This window comes from Notechis scutatus, chromosome 1 (assembly GCF_049901735.1).
Source record: "Notechis scutatus isolate UNSWTSFEM ecotype Mainland chromosome 1, rNotScu1.2, whole genome shotgun sequence".
Lineage (NCBI taxonomy): Eukaryota > Metazoa > Chordata > Lepidosauria > Squamata > Elapidae > Notechis > Notechis scutatus.
Genome location: NC_142009.1, coordinates 270,570,089 through 270,594,772, shown reverse-complemented (window position 1 = coordinate 270,594,772; position 24,684 = coordinate 270,570,089).

Below are 24,684 nucleotides of genomic sequence, written 5' to 3'. Positions count from 1 at the left end.
CCCTTTGGAGACACATTGAAAGCCAACTTGGCTAACAGGCAGATTAACCATGTATGCCAAAGGGCAATGTCAGTTAGCTAACCTAAACTATTAGATTTAAGTTATTAGCTAAGGACTATGCCTGAGATAAGGCAGCACTCACTGATTGGTTCCAGGCTGTTTTGGCTGATGCTGTTCTCATGGAACTGTCTTTGAAGTGTCCATCTGAAGTGATTATTTATCTCCCTAAACCTCATGCAGTTAAGTCCATGCACTGATGGTGCCTTCAGCTGCACGAGGCTCAGTGGTTGTCAGCCTTTCCCAGGTAAAACAGACAGAAAACATGACCAGATAAGCTAATTCTAATTTACTGTAAGGCTACATGAACAGAACCTTGCAAGCTTGAAAGCATAAATATGCTGCTGACATTTTTAACTGCCTGATCCATTAGGGTGGGTCTTTCCTAAGTTTATTTTCTATTCTTTTTGGCCGGTAAGCAACTGTGTTAAGTGAAGTTGGTTGTTTCCTAAATTGCATCTTTTCCCCCTCATCTTTCAAGATCATTCTCATCTACCAATTTTTTAAAAAAAAGTTTTGACAATGAAAATTTCCTGGAAATGTAACTCCACCATGGGTCAGTCATACAACAAATGTCTTTTCTCTCTAGCTGACAACTTCATTTGTCAGAAGGTGGAAGAAGGGGTCTATTAACCTGGATTTAACCCTACCAACAATGAGAAATTGAATATGTAAAGGTGACTGCAGCCTTAGCAAAAAGTTATTTCTTGAGTTCATGATATCAAAGGGAATAGAGAAGATTCAGATTTGTATATTGGATTTCAGAAGCAAAGATTTTGAAGAACTATGATAAATGGTAAATCAGTTCCAATGGTAAAACATCCAGAATGCGTCCAGGAAAAATGGGAAGTTCTGCAAAATGACATACTGAAAAATGGAAAATCCTTACAGGAAGAAAAAAAATGGAAGACATTTCAGAAACCAGAAGAGATGTCAGAAGAAACCAGACAGGATTTCGAAAGTGCTGACAATAAGAGAAATGGAAAGATGGGCTTATAACCAAAGAAGGATACAAGGCAGTCACAGGAAAGGATTGTAAAAGGATTGTGTCAAAAAAGACTAAAACTCAGAATGAGCTGAGGTGCGCAAAAATGTCCAGAACAATAATGGGCACATCAGAAACCAATAGAAAGATAAAAGGCTTGTAGATCAGTGGTGAGAAGAAAAGGTAAATTGATAATAAGTGATAGCCAGAAGGCAGAAATCTATATTTTATATGTATCTGCTCTCAGAAGGGAAACAATTCACTGACTGGCCATTATTATGCCACTACTGGAAGGAGGGTGGGTCCAGCTCAGAATAGACCAGGAGAGGATAAAAGAGCACTTGGATAATTTAATTTAAGTCTTCGGAGCCAGATGGTCACATCCTAGAGTACTAAAGGAACCAGAAAAGGTGACTACAAAATTGCTAACTGTAATCTTTGAGAATTTCTGGAAAACTGGTGCGATTCCAGAAAACCTACAAAGAACAAAGTTGCCTCCTTCTTCAAGAAAGGGAAAAAGAAGGATTCCAAACACAGCAGACAAGTCAGCTTGACATCTCTATCAGGCAAGGTCCTCAGGCAGATTAGTGTTAAACAGCATGCTTGTGAGCTTTTGTACAGGAATGCAACAATTAACAGAGGTAATGTACATTTGTCAGAAACAAGTTAATGCCTGACTACCTTTTTTTCCTTTTTTTGAGACAGTTACTAGCTTTAATAGATTGTGTGGGTGCCAAACTTTGACTGATGAAACATTAATGATCTACTCATTAATGAAATGTGGAATAGATGATATAACTGTTAGATGGATTCATAATTGACTGAATAATTGAATTCAGAGGGTGCTCATGAGTGGCTCTACACCATCTTGGAGAATAAAAATGAGTCAAATGCCATCGGTTCTGCCCTCACCTCTATGCTGTTCAAGGAAGGAAGGAAGGGATGGAGGGAGGGAGGGAGGAAAGAGGGAAAGAAGGAAGGGAGGAATTATCAATGCATATGACACAAAACTAAAAGGCATGGCTTTCTCTTTAGAGAAAGAGAAGATCCAAAAAGATGTAGGCGTGCTGAGCCAACAAAAATAGCATTAAATTTAACAGAGAAAGATAAAGTCTTGCAACTGAGGAATAAAAATGAAAAGCACGTGTATAGAATGGGGGAGACTTGGCTTTGCAGTAATACATATGAAAAGAATCTGGGTGATATAATAGTTGAATATAAACAAGAACCATTGTGATGTAGTTGCTTAAAAAAAGACCCATTCAATTCTCTGTTGGTCAGGCCCCATTTGGGATAGTGTCCAGTACTTCAAATGATTTTTTCCCATCAAAAATGTTTGGATATGGACATTGACGAACTGGAGTGAGTTCAGGAAAGGCTATGAAGAGAGTAAAGGGTTTGACAACCAGGTTCTATGAAGAACACTTAAAATAAATGGGAACATTAAGCTTGCAGAAGATTTGGCTGAGGAGGGATATAGCAGTCTACAGGATTCTAAAAGGTTATTATATAGAGGAGAGAGGGAACTTGTTCTCTGTTATCCCAGAGACAGGACCAGAATCAGTGGACTGAAACTATGGGGAAATGGATTCCAGTTAGATACCAGAAGGAATTTCTTGATAGTAAGAGTTGGCAATCAGTGGAATAGGTGGACTCATTAGCAGATCCTGCATTAAGCAGATAGTGAACCTCTTAATCACTTTTGAACTCAGGATCTTCTGGTCGTAAGCAGGTTTCCTTCACATGTTCTCCCCCACCTTCATCTTTGATAATGTATGCATCTCCATCATTATCGTATTGGTGTTTTATTCTTTACCTTTTTCTGATGTTAATTAAAAAGCAATAAAGGAGCAGCTTGCCTTCATCTGAACAATGTGCATATCTGATTTTATTTCGCTATTGCTGCTACATCAGGAAAGGAGATGGTAATGGAACTGCCTGCAAAATACCAGTAGGCCAATTTCAAGAACCTATCTTAAAGGAGCCAACCTGATACCTCTGTATTCCTCAGGCCCTGGCCAGAATATTACATGAGTTATATATCTCCAAACCACTGTTCACAGCTGTCTATGTTTTATGGGGATTACTACCAAGAAATTTTAAACCTGCATCCCCTAATATTAATATGTTTATTTCTCCCTGAACCCATGTATTAGGTATTGGGTCGTTGGTTCCGCTATTCTCTGGGCCCTGTTGCTCATACATTTTTGAAAAAATAAAAAAACAATAATTTGAAGAATAGCTGAAAAGACAATGCATTAGGTTATGTTAAACAACAGATAAACAGTAGTTTATAAATTGTTATTCAAGCCCCATAGTTTTTCCACATCTCATCACACATTGTTCATTATCACTTTTGAAAGGTTAGGTTAAAGTAGTAAGAGGTAGGACAGGTGAGACATGCATGGATAACTGACTTCCAAATGAACTATATTCAAATGTATAAAGGGTAATTGCATGCACTTTAATGGTTCTAACAATGTGAGACCCAGTAATCTGGCTAACAACTTCTAAATATTTATAAATACTTCCCTTGCAACAGGGTTTCCTCAGTTTTTCTCTTATGCATCTAACATGTCTGAGATTATGTCAACAGAAGCAAGCAGAAGAAGGATTTTCTTAGAAAAAATGAATCTTTTGAAGTGTACCATTCTTTAAAGCAACAATAAATAAGATATTGTAGCTGAAATACTGCTACGAAGTTATAGAAGAAACTTCACTCTGTAATGGAAGTGCTTCTCAACCTTGGCAGCTTTCAGATGTGTGCACTCCATCTCCCAGCACTGGTTAGCTGGGGAATTTTGGGAGTTGGAGTTCAGATATTTGAGGATTGACCAAGAGAAACACTGACATAGATAAAAGTCCTTTGTTAAATGAAGAAAATTAAATTCACTCAAGAAGAAATGACACATTGCCCACTGGGAAACAATTTCAACAATTCAATAATGTCTATGACTCAACAATTATTTTGTTGAGTCATAGACATTATTTCTAATAACAACAAACAGAATCATGACAATCTGTAGGTTCTTTGAGGCACATAGCAGATAGGATGAGAAAGGCAATCAATCTCTCCTTCAAAGAACAGGAAAACAGCTTGTATATAGTTTCAATTTAACTGGGCAATTTGATCTAAAAATCTAAATCTGGTCAGATTTGTTCAATATTTTTCAATATTTGGTAGGAAAAAGATTGCCCAAGAAAATTATGATCATCATCATCATCATCATCATCATCATCATCATCATCATCCACAATTGAAAAGCTGCCTCAATCAAATCAGCCTTTGAGAGATATACAATTTCTTTTCAACATAAATTAAAAACAATCAACATACAACATAAGCCATAGCAATCTAGTAAATTCTCAGGGGAAAAATGGTAAAAAAAATGGGGATTCTTAACATCAGTGGCTCTAAAATTAAAACATTTTTCCTCATTAGAAAGGAAAAAGACTAGTTTAAGCATCTTAGCTGAACCCTAACTAGATGATGCGTATCTTGCTGTTAAGACAATAACTCCCAGTTTATTTGGGCTAGCATATCACAAGCATAACCTAGATTTACTTAAATACATTCATGTTATTCTATGAAAACTAAGTTCTCTAACTTAGTGTCTGCCTTGCAAGTGAACAGAATATTGCTTCCATCCCACCCAGGGCTGTCAAACTCGCTGCCCACGGGCCAGATGAATCATGCACTGCCCACGCCCTCCCCCAGTTTAACGAAGCAGAAAAGGTTGTGATACATCACGTGACGACAACATGTTGTTGCGAGCATGACACCCCTGATCCCACCACTTAAGGAGATACATGCAGCGTTGGCTTTTCCTATCCTAGATTTTTTTTTTTTTAAGATGGTGATCTTGAGGTTCCTGGATTGCCTATAAAACTCTGACTTACTTATCTTAGCAGGATGAATACACTAAATATCTTCAGACCATCCCAGGGTGTGGTTCTTTTTACATCAGACCCACTGAACCTTCTCAATATAATCCTAAGCATTAGAGGTTATGATAAGATCCCTGGAGGTGTTCACTGTAGCAAAATTATGGCCTAATCCAAAATTTCCCTGGGGTGGTCTGAAGATATTTAATGTATTCATCCTGCTAAGATAAGTAAGTCAGAGTTTTATGGACAATCCAGGAACCTCAAAATCACCATAAAAAAAAAAAATCTAGGCCACACAATTGGGCTAATTGTTCTCATTAAACATCCTTTTGTTCTGTCTAATTAACAGAAATGCAAACAAAAGACTACCTTAGAAGAAAGAAAGCACATACATCTTGAGAGACACAAGGATAAGTAGTGTAAAGATACTTCAAAAGTATTGCTTGAAACTATGGGAGTCTTGGGTTAAAAATAAAGCTTAATTACCCAAGGAAAAGTTTATAGGATGAGGAAATGTTAAATTATTTGTTTTTGAAAAGGAAAAGGAATGAAAGAATATGAATCGGAACAGTGCATCAGAATATATAGGACTATTACATTTTAGACTAATTATTATATATCTATATACTATCAACAGTATTGTATCTGTAAAGACAACCATTTGCTCTCTATGTCCTAACCAAAAGGCTGAGCTGTTTTTATACCAGTATTTAAAGTCCAAACAGCCCAGGACCAGAAAGTCTTTAAGAACTGATGCTTTATCTTCCCCTTTGATTTCAAGGCAAACTTTATTCAAACCAGCTAGATTCCATATTCTTTGATATACCTTTTATTTGACCAGGAGAACCTGGGTCTTGTCAGTTTAAACTTAATTTGTTTGCCCTCTTCTAATTAACAAAATTAGTAGGCGTGTGCAAAGCTTCAAAGGGATGTTTTGTTGCAGTGAAGCTTCAGGGAAACATTTCTTCAAAGTATTGTCACCTTCTGTTTCTAAAAGCAAAGTGACTCCTCCAAGGAGGCTTCTGAATGGCTAATGGAAATGCTGGTTGAGGCACTGAAGTGATTTTAGCACCCCATTTGGGGAGTATCATGTCTTTTTTTTTTTTTTTTGTCTTGCTGAGGTTCCATGGCATGCAGATGTTGATTTAGAGCAGGGGTGTCCAACCTTGGCAACTTTAAGTCCACAAGTCTTAAAGTTGCCAAGGTTGGACACCCCTGATTTAGAGCTTTGGACACTGAGTAATACTGAGTAATGTGTGCGTGCGTGCGTGTATTGAGCAGCACGGTGGCCTAGAGGTGAAGACTCTCACCTCCCACTTGGAAGGTTGAGAATTCAATCCTAGCATAGGAAGATGTTTCTCTCTCTCAGGACACAAAAAGAAAATATCTGCTGTGAACTCTGCAGAGGCATCGGGAAGGGCATCCGGCCAGTAAACACTCAGCTCCATTCGGTTGCCCTGATTACACCTCAAATAAAAGGGAATAAAGAGGTGTGTGTGTATGTGTGTGTGTACCTATACGTATACGTATGTATTTGTATACTATTGTATTACTATTTACCGCCTTTCATTTTTATACAAATGTGGGACAGAAAGAAAGACTAGCATGGGATGTAGATAATGCTCTAGGTTGCCCATTCTGACAACTAATTAATCTGCTCTCATTTTAATGAGTAGTTGGTGACATGAGGATTTTATCATCAAGCTGCAGGACTGAAGTCCTTACTTAAAAACCCTTTTCCTCCATGTGATATTACTTGCTAGATCAGAGCTCTGCTATACATAAAGCATATTTTTGTGTATTACTGTAGTTATAGATAAAACTTTAAATTCTGGGATCTGATGCTTTTAAATCAACGATTAAGTGATTTCCTTGTGCTTGTGTAATATCCAGGTAATATAGGTCCTGATAACTGCAACTGGAACTAGCCTCTTTATATCGTAGTCAAAAGGTATTGTATTTCTTCTGGAATAAATTTAAGATTGATGTGGAAAATATATTACTTTCATCAAATAGGAGGAAATGGTGCATGGCTGGGAATAAAACTGTTTGAGAAAGATGACTGAGTCACTGATCATTCCAGGTAACTTTCATCTTAAAACAGCATTAGATCTAAAGCTCTAAAGACTATCAGATACTCTGACATAATGTGAAAGGTAGTGAAGGAGGAATCTCTCTGGTTTCTGAAGAGGATATTCTTCTGCCTAACAGACTGATCCAGTACTCACTTCTCCATTCCTCACCTCTCTGTGGCTACCTCCTGTTGGGTTCTTATCAATTCCACACAAAGAAATCACCTCTCCTAATAAGTTAAATAACAAAAATACAAAACTCTAAGCTGAGCTTTAATTAAATAGAGGTAAATCTTCTCAGGCACGCTGTGAAGAAGGTGCTTTTCTCACTAATCAGATTGCAAAGTAATTTGGGAAAAGCATTTGTTACATGAAGGAACTAGCTCTTCATGCTACAAAAAAGAACCCAACTGTTAAAAACACACATTTTAATGCTGCTGTTGTAGAAAATAGCCAATGGTATTCAGGGTTCAGTAATAGTGGACTTAATGATTTTCTGAAGAATCACTTTCATAGTACAGTCATCCAGTGAAAAACATGAGAGATTTTTGAGGATTTTCTGGTTGAGTTTCCTGAACTCATTAGGGGCACAACAAACATAAAAATAATTATCAAAACTCAGATGTATAGAATAGAATTCTTTATTGGCCAAGTGTTACTGGACACACAAGGAATTTGTCTTGGTGAAAATGCTCTCAGCGTACATAAAAGAAAAGCGTACATTTGTCAAGAGTCAAGAATCATAAGGTACAACACTTAATGATAGTCGTAGGATACAATAAGAAATCAAATTATACTAGGAAACAGTCAATATAAATTGTAAGGATACAAGCGACAAAGTTACAGTCATACAGTCACAAGTAGGAAGGGATGGGTGATAAGGAGTGATGAGAAGATTAATAGTAATAGTATTTGTAATAGTTAAACAGTTTTGAGGGAATTATTTTTTAGCAGAGTGATGGCTTTCGGGAAAAACTGTTCTTGTGTCTAGTTGTTCTGGTGTGCAGTGTTCATACTCTACATAAATGACCTCCGCAATCATATTAAGAGCAATTGCGTTCTTTTCGCTGATGATGTAAAGCTGTTCAATACCACAGACAATACTGCTACCCTACAAAAAGATCTCGACTATGTATCAGAATGGTCAAACAAATGGCAACTTCAAATCTCAACAAATAAATGCTCTGTCTTACATATTGGCAAAAAAATCAGAAAATAAAATACAAGCTGAATAGTCAAGATCTTGTTGATGACCCAAGCTCTGTAAAGGACCTTGGAATACTCACCTCTAATGATCTAAGTGCTAGAGCCCACTGCAACTACATAGCCAAAAAGGCATTAAGAGTTGTTAACCTAATCCTACGTAGCTTTTTCTCTGGTAATATCACACTACTAACCAGAGCATACAAAACATTTGCTAGACCAATACTCGAATACAGTTCATCAGTCTAGAACCCACATTACATATCTGATATTAGCACAATTGAGAAAGTCCAGAAATATTTCACAAGAAGAGTTCTCCACTCCTCCACTCGCTGTAGAATACCTTATGCCACCAGACTTGAAATTCTAGAACTAGAAAACCTTGAATTACGCCATCTTCGGTCTGATTTAAGCATGGTATATAAAATCATACATTGCAATGTCCTACCTGTCAATGAATACTTCAGCTTCAACCATAACAACACAAGAGCACACAATAGATACAAACTCAATGTTAACCGCACCAAACTTGATTGCAGGAAATATGACTTCAGCAATAGAGTGGTCAATGTCTGGAATACTCTACCCTACTCTGTAGTTTCTTCCCCAAACCCCAAAAACTTTAACCTTAGACTGTCTACTATTGACCTCACCCCTTTCCTAAGAGGTCTGTAGGGGCGTGCATAAGCGCACCAACGTGCCTACCGTCCCTGTCCTATTGTTTCTCTTATTCTTCTTTTATTTTTCTTATATGTACCCATTTCATGTATTCACAACTATGTATTCACTTATACTTATTATCTTGTAAACAATTGGAAAATCAAATAAATAAATAAAATAAATAAATAAATAAAAATAGTGTCGTTTTGAGGGAAGGAGTTGAAACAGTTTATGTCCGGGATGTGAGGGGTCTGTAAATATTTTCACAGTCCTCTTTTTGACTCATGCAGTATACAGGTCCTCGATTGAAGGTAGGTTGTTTTTTCTGCAGACCTAATTATCCTCTGAAGTCTGTGCCTATCCTGTTGGGTTGCAGAACCAAACCAAGTAGTTATAGAGGTGCAGATGACAGACTCAATAATTCCTCTGTAGAACTGTATCAGCAGCTCCTTGGGCAGTTTGAGCTTTCCGAGTTGGCACAGAAAGAGCATTCTTTGTTGTGCTTTTTTGATGATGTTTTTGATTAGTATATTGATTAGTATAAAATATATATTTATTAAATCCACTTTTTAAAAAGAAACCAACTGGCAACGATCACTATTTTGGTTGTAACCATAAAATGATGCTTTTGATTCTATTTTCCAGTACAGTGATAGGACTCCGATGTTGGAGACAGAAATCTTGAATCTGAAACTTCTTTCTACTTCTGTTCTTCCTACATCCAGGAAGCCTAACATTGAAAATGTCTATTTGTGGGAGATCATGGAGCCAAAACTTTCAGAGACATCCTGGTTTCTCAACAATCCCATGGCTAACAAATAATGTCTGTCTTTCCCAGAACTGGAAAAGATTTATTTTTTTCTCCCTATTAATTTCTATCTCACTTCTTGCCTGCCAAAAGGATTGTAACATCCAGTATCAGGAGTATCTAGCAATAGAGCACTTATTTCTTCCTTCACTATTGAGATTAATTCCAATTACCAGTTCACATGAAATGACTGTGCAGTGGTAACCAAACATTAATCTTGTCTATTAAGTGATTAATAATAGCACTGAATCTGGAGAACAATGATTTAATGCTTCTTGTCACAAATGGTCCTGAAACTTATTCCGCCTGATTCAACTATGATTCTATGTTATTTTTCTTAATTTTGTACTAATGTTATGGTAGAGAATCAGTAACAGAGTACAAAGTTTTCCTCTACACTTGGAAATGTAACCTCTGCTACTCAGAGTCCAAGAAAAAAAATGTCATAAAAAAAGTTAATGGGGGGAGGGGGGAGGGAAGCCAACATATTTATCTGCATTATAATAGCGATAATGTCAATACAAGCAATAGAAAATAATAATTGGTTTAATAATTGATTTCTTTAATTAAAGAACAGTGGAAAAGTTCAACTGCATGGGATTGTACAACAATTCTACATAACTGAAGGAGTGATGTACTTGTCTTTTAAAATGATATTTCTGCCTTCACAACCTAATGGATCATGTATGATTTGCTTTCTCTTATGAGAATACTTATTTGCTCCCCATTCAAAGGAAAGCAAGGAATAGAAAAAGGTAGTGGAGTTACTATTGCGTCACAAAACATGGCAGCATATAGTCCACTTTGACTGAACTCAGAAAAGCTAAGCAAGATCAGATCTGGTTAGTTCTTGGATGGAAATATAGTACCACGAGAGTAGAGTAGAATGGAAAATTGAAAACAAAATCCCAGAAAAAGCAACGGTAAAATGACTGTTTTATTTATGTCAAGCAAACTATATAGGTGTATCTAAATGGATAAATAGGAATTGAAAAAGACCTAAGTAGCAGGTAACAATACATTGCTGATTTTGACTGGTTTTGAAAAGCTAAGCATTGGTGATTAGCGCTTTGAATTAGAACATTGGGAAAGAACAGATTATAAACAAAATTTGGAGGAAAGAACACACACAAAAGAATGGCTAACCACTTACATTTTATGCCAAAAAGCCTAAAAAGATGTATACAGGTAATCAACAAGAACAAAGCTGAATTTGAGGTAGTCTTTAATTTTGTTACCAGTGGTGGTCCAACCACTTTTAAAGAGACGTTATATGACATGAAGTCCCCACTTTACTGTTGGTTAACTGTTTTTCGGCTAAGGTGAAGAACTTCAGATTGATGTGGCTGACTTTTATTTCATTGTTGCCATGAAGTTAGTTTGCATACAAATATTGGAGGAAATCAAATCCATTTTAGCATTGCATATTTTCTCCCAAGGAGATGTATGGCTTTAGATTCCTCAGGTCCAGGTTTGGTACAGTGACACAATTGCAGGGCATTTTCAGCAGTCTTCTGTGCTATCTTTAATCACAAATTTGATTTTGGAGGATATTGCCCTTAATGCATTCAAGACTTGCATTACTATTTTCTTTCATTTTAGTCCTTCAAAATGAGTAATAGGATTTGAAAGCCTCCTTCCCCAGGTGCCTCTTTTATGCATATTTATTTTACTTACTTCTGAGCAATTTTGGAAGAATTATGTAACTTATTGTTATGAATACTTAGAATAAACAAGAAGAGAGTTATATAGTCAACTTATCTTCCCTTGATACCTCAAGTACATTCTGAAGAATAAATAGGGATCCCTTTATGTTCTTTTGCTGTGAATAAATAAATGCAAGCTTTCACTCATTGTTAGCTGCTTCCGTTGAACTTCTGACCACAATAAAGTACATTCTGCCTCTATACACATATTACAATGCATGGTCCTATGTAATCTTGAAATCTTTGGAAATTAACCTGCCCCACAATACTTGGTGATCAACATTTTGTAATGACAAACAATGTTCACCTTAGCTGAGAATCAAGCTAATCTTATTAAGCACATCAGCCAAATAAAGATTAATAGTTGCTTTCCCAAATGACCTTGCTTGGCTTTGCCAACATTTTTAATGAAGAGTATATATGATCTACCTTGTCTCAAGTAGATCATATATAATCCAGACTGCTCATCATAAGCACTTGTAATATAAATGATTTGGTTATAAGGCTGAAACTTTTTTTAAAAAAAATGGATTGAAGTAAAAGTTATATACCTTCGTCGTTCAGAAAAATGAAAAACAGATAGAGGAAGGGATGAAAATTTCAGGTTCTTCTCTTCTTTAGCTCTTTACCGATTAGGCTCAGGAAGTGCAAATGCAAAAATAGGTACTGTGACTGTCTTACTTTTTCCTTTTAAAGGCAGTTGTTCCCAAACACCCTCTCTCCCTCCCTCCCTTTGTGTGTGTGTGTGTGTGTGTGTGTGTGTGTGTGTATGCACACAACAAAGCAGTGGGATGGGTTATTATGTACAGGCAGTCCTCAATTCACAACCACAATTGGGACTGGGATTTCAGTCATAAATCATTGTAGTTGTAAGTTGAGGCATCACATAACCAGACCCAATTTTTCTACTCTTTTATGGCGATTGTTAAGCAAATCATGTGATCATTAAGTGAATCACACAATTGTTAAATGAATCAAACAAATCAGCAAAAAAAAAAAGGTTCACAAATCGTGGTAATGTGACCACGGAAAAAGTGATGAAAGAAGTTGCATTAGGTTCTCTTGTAAATTAATTAATTTTTGACAAGGCATGTTTAGCAAACTTCTATCAGTTTGCATATAATTCTCAGAAAGCTTAAGCGACCCAGTCGTCTTCTATACCCACATCTTCTCTTTGAAATTCTAAATTGTTTTAACTGGTTCAGGGGCATATAAGATATGAATAGGTGTTTTCTCAGTTTATAAACAAGTTTGTTTGGTGAGCTAATTTTATTGGCCTCGCATAAAACAATGCAAATTAAATTTCCCCTTTCAACTCAAAGAAAGAACACCAACATAAAAACTGGGATGTTAACCCAGCAGTGGAGTAAAATATTATCCCATTGGATTAAGTTCAGAATCCTCTGGATCACTTTGCCTGAAACTGGATTAATTTAGTAATCCCAATAAACTGTTGCAAACCCTGCATCTTGCTAAAATCCCCGGAATCTCTCCATTCTGATTATTAGCATATCAAGTTACAATTATCCAGACCAACTGTGCTTATTAGAGCTGACAGGCAAAGATTAAGAGCCATGTTTTCACCCCAGCTGCCTAATCATAGATCTTAATCATGTTATTTGGGTTGTAGGCAAACTGCCTCCATAGAATTCTTCTTAACAAAGAAGACAGGTACACGGAAAGCTGTATTTTACCATCAATGCTCCTTTGGTAACACCCAGGTAATTTCTGTGATTCCCAAAATATCTTATGATTTTTTTAAAAAATATTTATAATAAAAGAAATTTATTGTGGGTGGCTTTCCATCTATATAAATAGATAGCAACCCATTGTGGTGGGGTCTTACAGACAGTTTGGTAGGAAGCCATTGGGCAAGAAGACAAAAAGTATAAAACTGAAATAGTCCTTCCAGGGAAGAAAAAAAGAGAAACAAAACTAGAATGAGACTTTGGAGAGGAGAAAAAAAAATGCTAGAAATAAAATAGTAGATATTTAGAAAGGGAGGATTTTTTTTTCCTTCAGAAAGAAAACAAAAGGAAGTACAGGTAGTCCTCGACTTACAACAGTTCATTTAGTGACTGTTCAAAGTTATAATGGCACTGAAAAAGTGACTTATGACTGTCTTTCACACTTACAACCACGGCAGCATCCGCATGGTCAATGTGATCAAAATTTGGACGCTTGGCAACTTAACTGGTTATATTTATGACAATTGTAGTCTCCCAGGGTAATGTGATCCCCATTTACCCCTTTCTGACATGCAAAGTCAATGGGGAAAGCTGATTCATTTAGCAATGCTGTTCCTAACTTAAAAACGGCAGGGATTCGCTTAACAATTGTGGCAAGAAAGGTATGTCAAGCCCGAAACTGACATAAGTGTAGCCATTTTAGTTTGTTTTAGTATATATTTCTTTTTCTTATATTCTCTGTGGCAGTCATGGGGGGAAGGGTTTCGGGCTTGACACATTCCTAAGTGGGGAGGAGTGGAGATGAGAGAGTTGTTTTGGCTAGGTGATCTTTCTTCCCGTGGGAAACAAGCTGTCCGTGCTTCGGCCCTCGGAGGTGGAGATTTATGACATCAAGCAATGTTGAATTACTTCAATTGGAGAATGTGATTTTAATTTCCTGAGTTTTCTGATGGGATGTCCTGAGTGGGTGGCTGTGATGTAAAACATGGTTTTAGTCTGACTTCGAGTTTGGCGTCTGGGTCTGTGTTCTTGGAGTATGTCAGCTTGTTTGGTTTTGGGGTCGGGGGTGCAACAGCTGGCGAAGCAGCTGTGGTCTGTTTTCTGGATGGTGGTTGTCCTTTGTTTATAGGATGGCCTTGGGCCTGGGTCTGATGAGGGGGATTGGCAGTGGTGTCCCGTGTTGTTTTGGGTCTGGTGTTGGTTTTCGTGGCTGGGACTCGTTTGTTGGTGAGGGCTAGCTTCCAGATGTCCGGTAGGCGGGAGGTATCGTCCCGTCTATTCATGTTATGGGGGTGTTTCTCTATCTCGATGGCTTCCCTGATTATTCTCTTGCTGGAGTGTTCAGTGTTGGATATTAATTTGGTTCCTTCTAAACTAATTTCATGTCCTGTGGCTTTAAGGTGCTGGAAGAGGGAGGAAGTATTTTCTTCTCTTCTGACTGCGTTTTTGTGTTCTGCTATGCGTGCATTTATTCTCCTGTTGGTTTGTCCAATGTATATGGCTGGGCAATTGTTGCATGGTATTTCATAAACTCCTTGGTTTTCTAGCTGGATCTTGTCTTTGGGGTTTCTTAGGATGTTGGCTATTTTTTGGTCAGTGCCGAAGGCTGTCCTGATATTGTGTTTGTGGAGAATTTTGCCGATTTTGTCTGTGGTGCCTTTGATGTAGAGGAGGAGTGTGATAACGTTGTCTTGTTCTGTGTCTTGGTTTTTTTGGGGTATCTCTTTTCAGATTAGATTGGTGATACTGTTTCTTTGGAATCCGTTGGAAATTAATGTTAGTGAGGGTGTGTAGTTCTGTTCTCAGGTGGTCTTTGTCAGCTAGGCGTTTGGTTCTGGAGATGAGGGTCTTGGCTACAGAGTTGATCTGTACAGGGTGATGATGGGATTGTGCATTTAGGTAGCGGTAGATGGTGTGTCCTAGGGAGCCATTGGTTTTTTTGTAAATTAGGACGTCCAGGAAGGGAAGTTGGTTGTTGGTTTCTGTTTCCTGAATATTAATTATATAATTTCTTCTGCAGAATGGTGTAGTGGATTCTGTTATACAGTATACTATGTGTCAGTTATTGAATATTACCTTACACAATTATTCGTTGACACTACGCATGGCTAGACAAATCAATTATGAAGCATACACTATCTTTTAGATAAGCTTGAAAACTATTCTTAATTTTTCCTTTGGGATAATTCAACAAAGAGGTGGTCATAATCTCTGGAAATTGTAACAACTATAATCCAAAGACACAAAGAGAACCTTCTTATTATTTTATTTGCTACAATAAAAAAAAACTTTATTAAATGTATGTGCCCCCTATCTCAGGCTACTCTAGGTGGCTTACAATACAATCATAAAAAGAAAGTAAAATGAAAAGGCATGTAAACAAAAGAAGAATAATTAAAGTATTTAATGACAAAGGAACCCAATGAGAATAAATACATCCGACCACAAAGATGGATGGGCAGAGAGTAGAGAGCAAGGGGTGGGAGGAGGATAGAAGGTAGAGTCTGCCATCAATCTAGCAGCCACCTCCAGTTAGGCAAAAGCGCTGATGGTTTGGGAAAAGTAGCTTAAAGAAACAATCCTGAAAATAATTTGAAAACTATTGGCAAATTTCATTGCATTCATTAGTTACTATACTAAAGATCTGTATAAAACACAGTCAAGGGTTTATTGTTTTCACATAAGAATACCAGGGCGATAATGACCTTAACAGATCTGCCAGCATTTAATAATCTGCTGGCAATTTGCCTCTCAAGGCAGGTGGGTAGATTTTTGAATGTAGTCCTTGGGATTTATTGCTCCATAAAAATTTAATTGTTCTCATTTGTAATTCCTCCAGGGCTTCTTTTGGTATACTGATAGCATTTGAACTAGAAAATTAATTATTAGTATCTAACGTATTATTACTGTTTCTGCTTAGCCATACTAAGGCAATTTTATTCTGCCTGCCCAACCACATAACATGTCAATTAAAAACTTTGAAACAACAGGAGAAAGAAAATAATGCCGTGTTAGAGTTATTGAATGTATCAGCAGGTAAAACTGGAGGGGCAGGAAGGCAAGGCTGAATCAGATCTAACATGTACACAATAGGATAGGACATCAAAATGGACATGAACATATGATTGTGTTGGGACATTTCCTTTGTCAGCTCATGAGCCTGTGTGATACTTCTTGAATGTATAAATTGGAGGATTTCAACATACATGTTGAGACACTTTAAACTGCTACCAATTCATTTGTCAGCATTCCAGAAAATCTCCACTCCAACAAATAACTCCGAGACAGGCATCTTCTCAAAAGTTCTGTTTTATTTGGATAGTAAACTGGCACATCTGGGGAATCCCGAATCTGAAAGTTCCAGGCTTCCTTGCAATAAGTAAAAACTACAAATCCACCTCCTGCACCCATCATCACATCACATGCCTCGATCACCATCCATCCCAACTTGAGACTTCCCCTCACCCAGGTGCAGTATGACATGACCTTGACTTAGAAGAAGAATGCTATTGTGTCTAAGCACATATGCTCCAAGAAATTCCCCCTTCCCATTTTCCCAGGCTCAAGAATGTGGCAGTGTGGAAGTGTCTGGTCTCAATATGGCTTCCAAAGCGGACATCATTGTTGTTGTTTTTTTAAATAATTTTTTGTAGTAGAAGTAGTTCTTAACATATGACCATAATTGTGCCCAAAATTTCCATTGCTAAGCAAAACAGTTGTTAAATGAATTTTGCCTCATTGATGACTTCGTGCCACAGTCAAGGGAATCGTTATGTCAGCTTTGGAAGCCATATTCCACGTTGCCACATAGCCTGAGAAAGTGGGAGGAGGGTGATTTCAATTGAGTAGTTCTAAGTAGACAAAATAACATTCTTTTCTTAGTTCAAGGTTATTAAGTGTGGTGCAGCAGAGAAAAAGGATTGTGATTGGCCGATGTGATGTGATGATGGTGAAAAAGGGGATGGATTATAGTTTGGGACATTGTGGGAAGTCTGGGAAACTTTAGTTTCAAGATTCCACAGATGTGCCAGGTGTTATTCCAATAAAGGTACTTTTGAGATTATGTTTGTCTCAGAGTGACTGATTGGGATGGAGGTTTGCTGGAACGCTGACACACTGCAGACGTTCAGTTATCAACACGGTTGTTAAATGAATCTGGCTTCCCCATTGACTTTGTTTGTCAGAAGGTTTGCAAAAGGGGACCACATAAGCCAGGAACACTACAACCATTGTAAATATGAGCCAGTTGCCAAGTGACCAAATATTGGTCACCTGACCACAGAGATGCTGCAATGGTTGTGTGAAAAATGGACATAAGTCATTTTTTCAGTGCCTTTATAACTTTGAATGATCACTAAACAAATAGTTGTAAGTCAAGGACTACCTGGGTTGATATGCCTACCATCTCTCAATGGATGTTACTGAAGGCAGATAATAAATGAACATAATAGAAATGAAGTATAGTTAAAATAATGCCTTAAAAGTATACTGAAACCAGAGGTGGTATTCAGCAGGTTCTGACCAGTTCTGGAGAACCGGTAGCGGAAATTTTGAGTAGTTCAGAGATCCAGCAAATACCACCTTTGACTGGAGATTTTACAATATCCTTCCCCTGCCATGCCCACCAAGCCACGCCCACAGAACCGGTAGTAAAAAAAATTTGAATCCCACCACTGACTGAACGTATAAAAAAAGCCCATTTGGTAAACATCTGCTTAGATGTCAAAAGTCTAAATGCTTTTGCTTGCTGGCCAAAGAATAACAGAGAATAAATTATCTTGGATTTTTCTGTCAGACAGCACTAGATCCTGAGAGCAAACACTGAGGATCATTGTTGTATTCTTGTTATACTATTTCTTTCCTGAGTGATAGGATTGAGAGAAGATGCTATCCTGAAGTTCATAATGAGTCTAAAGGAGGATGCAATCCTTCAGATAGCCTAGTTCCAACAAGTGTAGGACTCTATGATCAGGACTTTGAAGTCTGCCATTGTGTCAGAAAAGATATTGTACTTTAATAAAAGAATAACTTATTCTGTGTAATAGAATAAGAGTGCAGTATGTTCAGAAATGGATACAGAAATGGAGCTGAAGTTTTTGAACATTATTTAGAAAGCAACCTCTGGACAACATGCTAAATAACCCAGCTGGGATGTAACTAAAAGTTATGATTGAAGTATGCAAATGCCCTCACATCTTCTGCTGTGAGTCTGAATTCATGAACATATCTAAACAACAGATCTGAACCTATAGGGTAAGTACAGTATGAGCCCTATTTTAAATAAATATGCATATCCATGTGCATGCGCAAGTGCACACACACACACAAATTCTTGGATAGGTAATCAACATTATCACTGCCATATTTCTGTATAGGGCAATGTAATGTTTACTGATTTATTTCATTTTTAAAATAAAAAAGTCAATTAAAGAAGCAAGCTATAAAAAGCAATCTAGTGTATAAATGACTTTTTGTGATTGGCAATGCCATCTCCCGGATATATATAGATGAATGTGAATATGGATATCACTTTTATTTCAAAACTTGCTTACTCATTTACCCATACATGTAACTTTCTACAATGCTGTAACAAATCTGGGACTGGAACAACTAGTAACCAACAATACTAGACTTAAAAACTGCCTCAATCCCATCTTCTGCAATAGTTTGAATTCAATTTATGGAATACAAATTAAAGAACCCTTTTCCAACAGTGACCACAGCATGATTGACTTTTGTCTCAACATATGTCCTCACAAAAATCATCATAACGATGGGATCCCCAATTATAACTTCAAAAAAGGCAACTATGATCTCATACACAATGATCTCTCATCTCTTGATTGACAATTTCTATTCACTGGATGTAATACTGTTGAAGACCATTACAACGTATTTTCACTTGAAGTCAAAAGAGTAATCAAACTATATGTACCAATAACAACTCCCAAAACCAGAAAAAACAAATTACCCATAACAATAAGGAAACGTCAATCCAAAAAAAGATCACTTTGGCAGGAAACAAATCTGGTTACGTTGCCAACTTCAAAAGCAGAATTTATGCCACCAGATAAAGATTGAATGTACCAATTATCACATTAAACAAGAGGGAAACCTTCTACACGCAAATTCCACCCGCGCTTTCTACAATTTTGTACACAACAAACTAAATGACTCAAGGTCCATGCCACCCCTGAAAGGACCTAATGGTAAAGACTGCAACAATGACACCATTAAAGCCAACCTCTTTAACATAATCTTTGGCTCAGTATTTGTAAACAGCAATGGATCATGCCTAGTATTTCCTAGTCGAACCACAGACAACTACAATGATCTAATACATATTGATTTTACAGAAGACAATGTTGAAAAAGCACTACGCAATCTAAAACCATCTCTATCTATTGGACCGGACAGAATATGTGATTACTTCTTAAAAAAGCTATCCACTGCCATAGCCGAACCTCTAAGCATAATGTTTGAAAATTCTTTCAGGACCAGCTCATTGCCTAACCTATGGTCACAAGCCATGGTCATCCCCATCTTCAAAAAGGGAGACCCCAGCCTAGTTGAAAATTACAGACCAATCTCTTTATGCTGCATCACCTGTAAAGTCATGGAATCAATTATTAACCAATCCATCATCCTCCACTTAGAGGCAAACAACCTACTCTCTAATAAACAATTTGGTTTCAGAAAAAAAACTATCCTGTAATCTGCAACTCTTACACTGCAGAAACATATGGACAACACAACTCAATCAGGGCAAAGCAATAGAAGCAATCTACATAGACTTCTGTAAAGCCTTTGATTCAGTGGTACACGACAAACTACTTCTAAAACTAAAATCTTACGGTATCTCTGGACACCTGCATAACTGGATAGAAGAATTGCTGTCAAACAGACAACAAATGGTCAAAATTGGAATGTCATATCAAATCCTGTACCTGTCAACAGTGGTGTCCCCCAAGGCAGTGTTCTAGGACCAGCTCTCTTCATACTCTACATAAATGACCTCTGTGATCATATTAAGAGCAACTGCGCTCTCTTCGCTGATGATGTAAAGCTATTCAACGCCACCGACAATACTGCTACCCTTCAAAAAGACCTCGACTATGTATCAGAATGGTCAAACAAATGGCAACTTCAAATCTCAACAAATAAATGCTCTGTCTTACATAGTGGCAAAAAAATATATCAGAAAATAAAATACCAGCTGAATAGTCAAGACCTTGTTGATGATCCAAATTCTGTCAAGGACCTTGGAGTACTCATCTTTAATGATCTAAGTGCTAGAGTCCACTGTAACTACATAGCCAAAAAGGCATTAAGAGTTGTTAACCTAATCCTTTTTTCCCGGTAATATCACACTACTAACTAGAGCATACAAAACATTTGCTAGACCAATACTTGAATACAGCTCATCAGTCTGGAACCCACATTACATATCTGATATTAATACCATTGAGAAAGTCCAGAAATATTTCACAAGAAGAGTTTTCCACTCCTCTACTCGTTGCAGAATACCTTATGCCACCAGACTTGAAATTTTAGACCTAGACAACCTAGAACTACACTGCCTTCGGTCCGATCTAAGTATAGTACATAAAATTATTTATTGCAATGTTCTACCTGTCAATGAATAGTTCAACTTCAACCACAACAATACAACAGCACACAATAGATACACACTCAAGGTAAACCACACCAAACTTGATTGCAGGAAATACAACTTCAGCAACAGAGTGGTCAATGTCTGGAATACTCTACCTGACTCTGTGGTTTCTTCCCCAAACCTCAAAAACTTTAACCTTAGACTGTCTACTATTGACCTCACCTCTTTCCTAAGAGCTCTGTAGGGGGCATGCATAAGCTTACCAATGTGCCTACCGTCCCTGTCCTATTGTTTCTTTTTTTTTCTTATATGTATCCATTTTATCTAATAGTCGCTTGCAAAATAAATAAATAAAACATAAAAAAATAGAATAGAATAGAATAGAATAGAATAGAATAGAATAGAATAGGACAGAACAGAACGGAACAGAACAGAATAGAATTCTTCATTGGCCAAGTGTGATTGGACACACCAGGAATTTGTCTTTGGTGCATATGCTCTCAGTGTACATAAGCAAAAATAAAATACATTCATCAAGAATCATAAGATACAACTCTTAGTGATAGTTGTAGATTACTAATAAGCATCAAATCATACTAGGAAACAAATAAAACAATATAAATTGTAAAGATACAAGCAAAATGGTTATAGTCATAAGTGGGAAGAGATAGGTAATAGGAAGGATGAGAAGAATCATAGTAATACAGTTTTACTAAGTAGTTTGACAGTGTTGTTGGAATTATTTGTTTAGCAGAGTGTTGGCATTCAGGGAAAAACTATCCTTGTGTCTTGTTGTTCTAATGTGCAGTGCCCTATAGCATCGTTTTGAGGGTAGAAGTTGAAACAGTTTATGTCCAGGATGTGAGGGGTCTGTAGATATTCTCACAGCCCTCTTTTTGACTTGTGCAGTATAAAGGTCTTCAATGGAAGTTCTCAACAATCTCATACTTTTTCTTTAGTTCACTAGATAATTTGTTAACTCACATTATTCTGTGTGCTTGAGGATGGATTTGGATCAGAACTAATTTTATAGTAGTCCCTCAGTAATATTTTTGTTCCAAGAACAAAAAGGAAAAAAAATCCTGTTGTGTTTCCAAACCCTGGATACTTTCAGTTGAGTAAAAACCAAAGAATGATTGGTTTCCTCCATTTGCCATTCATGTACTTGCCCTGGGCATACACCACGAGTATGTAGGGATAAAACAAATCTGAAAGTTTTAAAAAAACATCTAAGTGTAGCAAAAAAACAAGAGTCTAAATTTTCTCCTCTAATAGAATAGGGCTAAAATAGTCCCCACTTTTCTCTCTCCCCCTCTCTTCTCCTTCCTTCCCTCCTACTTTTCTATTTACATAGCATATTTTTAAAGAATGCATCTCAAAAAACTAAACCAAAAATATTAGTTAATATGCCTTGTTGGAAAGAGACAATATATCTTCCCAAGAAACTGTTGATTTGAAGACCATTTCTCCATATTTTGAAGCTGTACAACAATGAAGCAATAAAATGAAGCTTTGGTGTACATTGGAAAGGATTTTCCTTGGTTCTTCAAAAACCTGTTTCAGAAAGGCTGAAGTACATTAGTTCAAGAATCACTCAGGTCTTTTCATAATGTAGTAGCTGCTTTATCAGCCATGAAATATTGGCTTCACGTTAGCCAAATTTTTTCAAGTCTGCAATTGCCGCTGGGGAAATTGCAGCCACTATCAAACGAATTTGTTTTTAATGTGTCCCATTAATTGTTAATGTTGTTTTCCCTGTTTAATTTGCAAAGTTTCTAAATAAAACATTTCATGAGGAAGGCAGAGAATCTGCTATTTCTCACACATTTTTGAAACTGTGTTCTTATCTTGACTAATTTTTTCTTGCTATTCATCTGCCAAAGAACCCATAGATTCCCCACCACCACCACAAGGTGGCCAGATAAACACAACAGCTTGAATAGGTCAATAGTTGTGTAGTTCAATATTCATTTTGCAATAGTGGCCTATCCAGTGCTCTCAGCATCCCACACGCAAGGCTTGAGGGCCACCTGTGGCCCTAGCATCTGGCTCTCAGTAGTACATTATTTCTGAACATGACACTTCCATTCATCTTTTGTGGCTGGAGGTCTATCTATAAATCCCAGCTACATTTGCTAACTTCAATAATTTGTGCATGGATTATGAGTGTAAAAGAAGACTGAGGCAGAAGGAAGCTATTGCTGAGGGCAGAAAGCAGTATGGGATTGCTTCAGGTGGCCTGCTGGAAATGAGGCAATGCTCATATACTTATTTCTCAAGTTTCTCAAAAGTATTTAAATTAAATAAATCCTGTTAATCCCTGGTTTATTCATTCTTGCCCCATTTTCACTACCTTCTTATTGAATCTTATCTTTTCTCTTGGCTTTGCCCAAGGATTGGCATCCACTATATAAATCATAACAAGTTGCTTCTGACATACAACTGCAATTGTTGATGTGGCCTCGTCCATCAAAGGCCAAGAATATTATGCAAATATTCTTTTATCCTCTACGCACTGTTAAACAGACTCAGGCAAGGTTCCATTTTACTTCCTTCATGTTGATGAAAATAAGCTCCATCTTTGTGCTTAGTGAAATCATGGGATGTGAACAATATGTATGCTATCAGAAATAATAAAAGTATCACTGTTTAAATAATAAATATTCCAGCGGTCCAATGTAAGAGGAACACATGGATTGTCTGTTAAGGCACATAAACCTAACAAACATACAGATTTCCAGTGTTTGTGGGTAAGATGACCCTTATAGATAGCTGAAGAGAGCATTTAGACTATTTACCAAATATATAGTTAGGCAAGGAGTCCAGTACTAATGCCTGGAACTCTCCTGTTATTGCTTCTTCTTATGGGTATTGTGTCTTTGAACAACCAAGCACTACAAGAGTAAGAAGACGGAAAAGCTTGCTTTACTTACCAGGTGATTGTTTGGATTTAGACCAGAGACAAATGCAAATTTTAGACAGTGGTAACTAGTGAAATATAACTGGCCAATTTGATTAAGCTGGACTACTGCAAGCATTTCTCCAAATCCCAACATCTTCCATCATCCCCTGCCTTATCGAGCCCAACCCCTTTCCTACCACTGACCACAAAAGGAAAATTCTATTTGTACATTGAAGGCCGTATGATATCCTGCTTTCTATTTGTAGGTACCCATGATTAGTCGCTATCATTAACAATAGGAAACCAACTCTAATTAGAACTAGATTAAATATATATGCTAAATGTTGTGAATTAATTCATCATACCAGTTTTATGTTAGAAAAATATTTACAATATCAGAGTTTTGGCTGCTCTAAGCTAACCAAATTCTGCAAAGGGGGGAATTAAATATAGATGATAGAATTGGAAATTGTCTTTTATACCCTGTGAGTCTTTTTCTTACATAAAGACAATTTGTTTGCTTTTATTGGAAAATAAGTGAATGATATGTATTTTTTAAAGTGATCCCCATTTGCTGCTTCGAGAAAATGCAAATTATGTATTGGCCAAGCAATTTGTAGAATAAAGTTTGCTCACTTATCTTCGTTTTAATCAAATGGGGAAAATAATACCAACTTTTCTTGTTCTTACTTACATTTAAAGCTTCTGAAATGGAGAAAAGAATGTGTCTATCTATTTCAATCTCAGCTTTGCTACACTGTAGTTGTTGGAATTATTGAAATAATTGAAACTGTTTGTGTAATACTAAAGGGCTGGGTATGTTTAGCCATAGAGGATTGAGGGGAGATAGGATAGCAGTCTCAAATATTCCAAAGAATGTCACTTGGAAAGTCAAGACTGCTTGTCTTTTGTCTCAGAATGTAAGACATGGAATACTGAATTTAAATTACATCAAAGTTGAAAAGATCAAGATTCATGTAATTTTATTGAATAGTAAAATCAATGATTTAGTGAATTTAAATGAACAGTGTGATTAATGATTAGTGTAATTAATTGATTAGTGTTTAGAATATTTAATTGATTAGGCTGATTGTTGCACA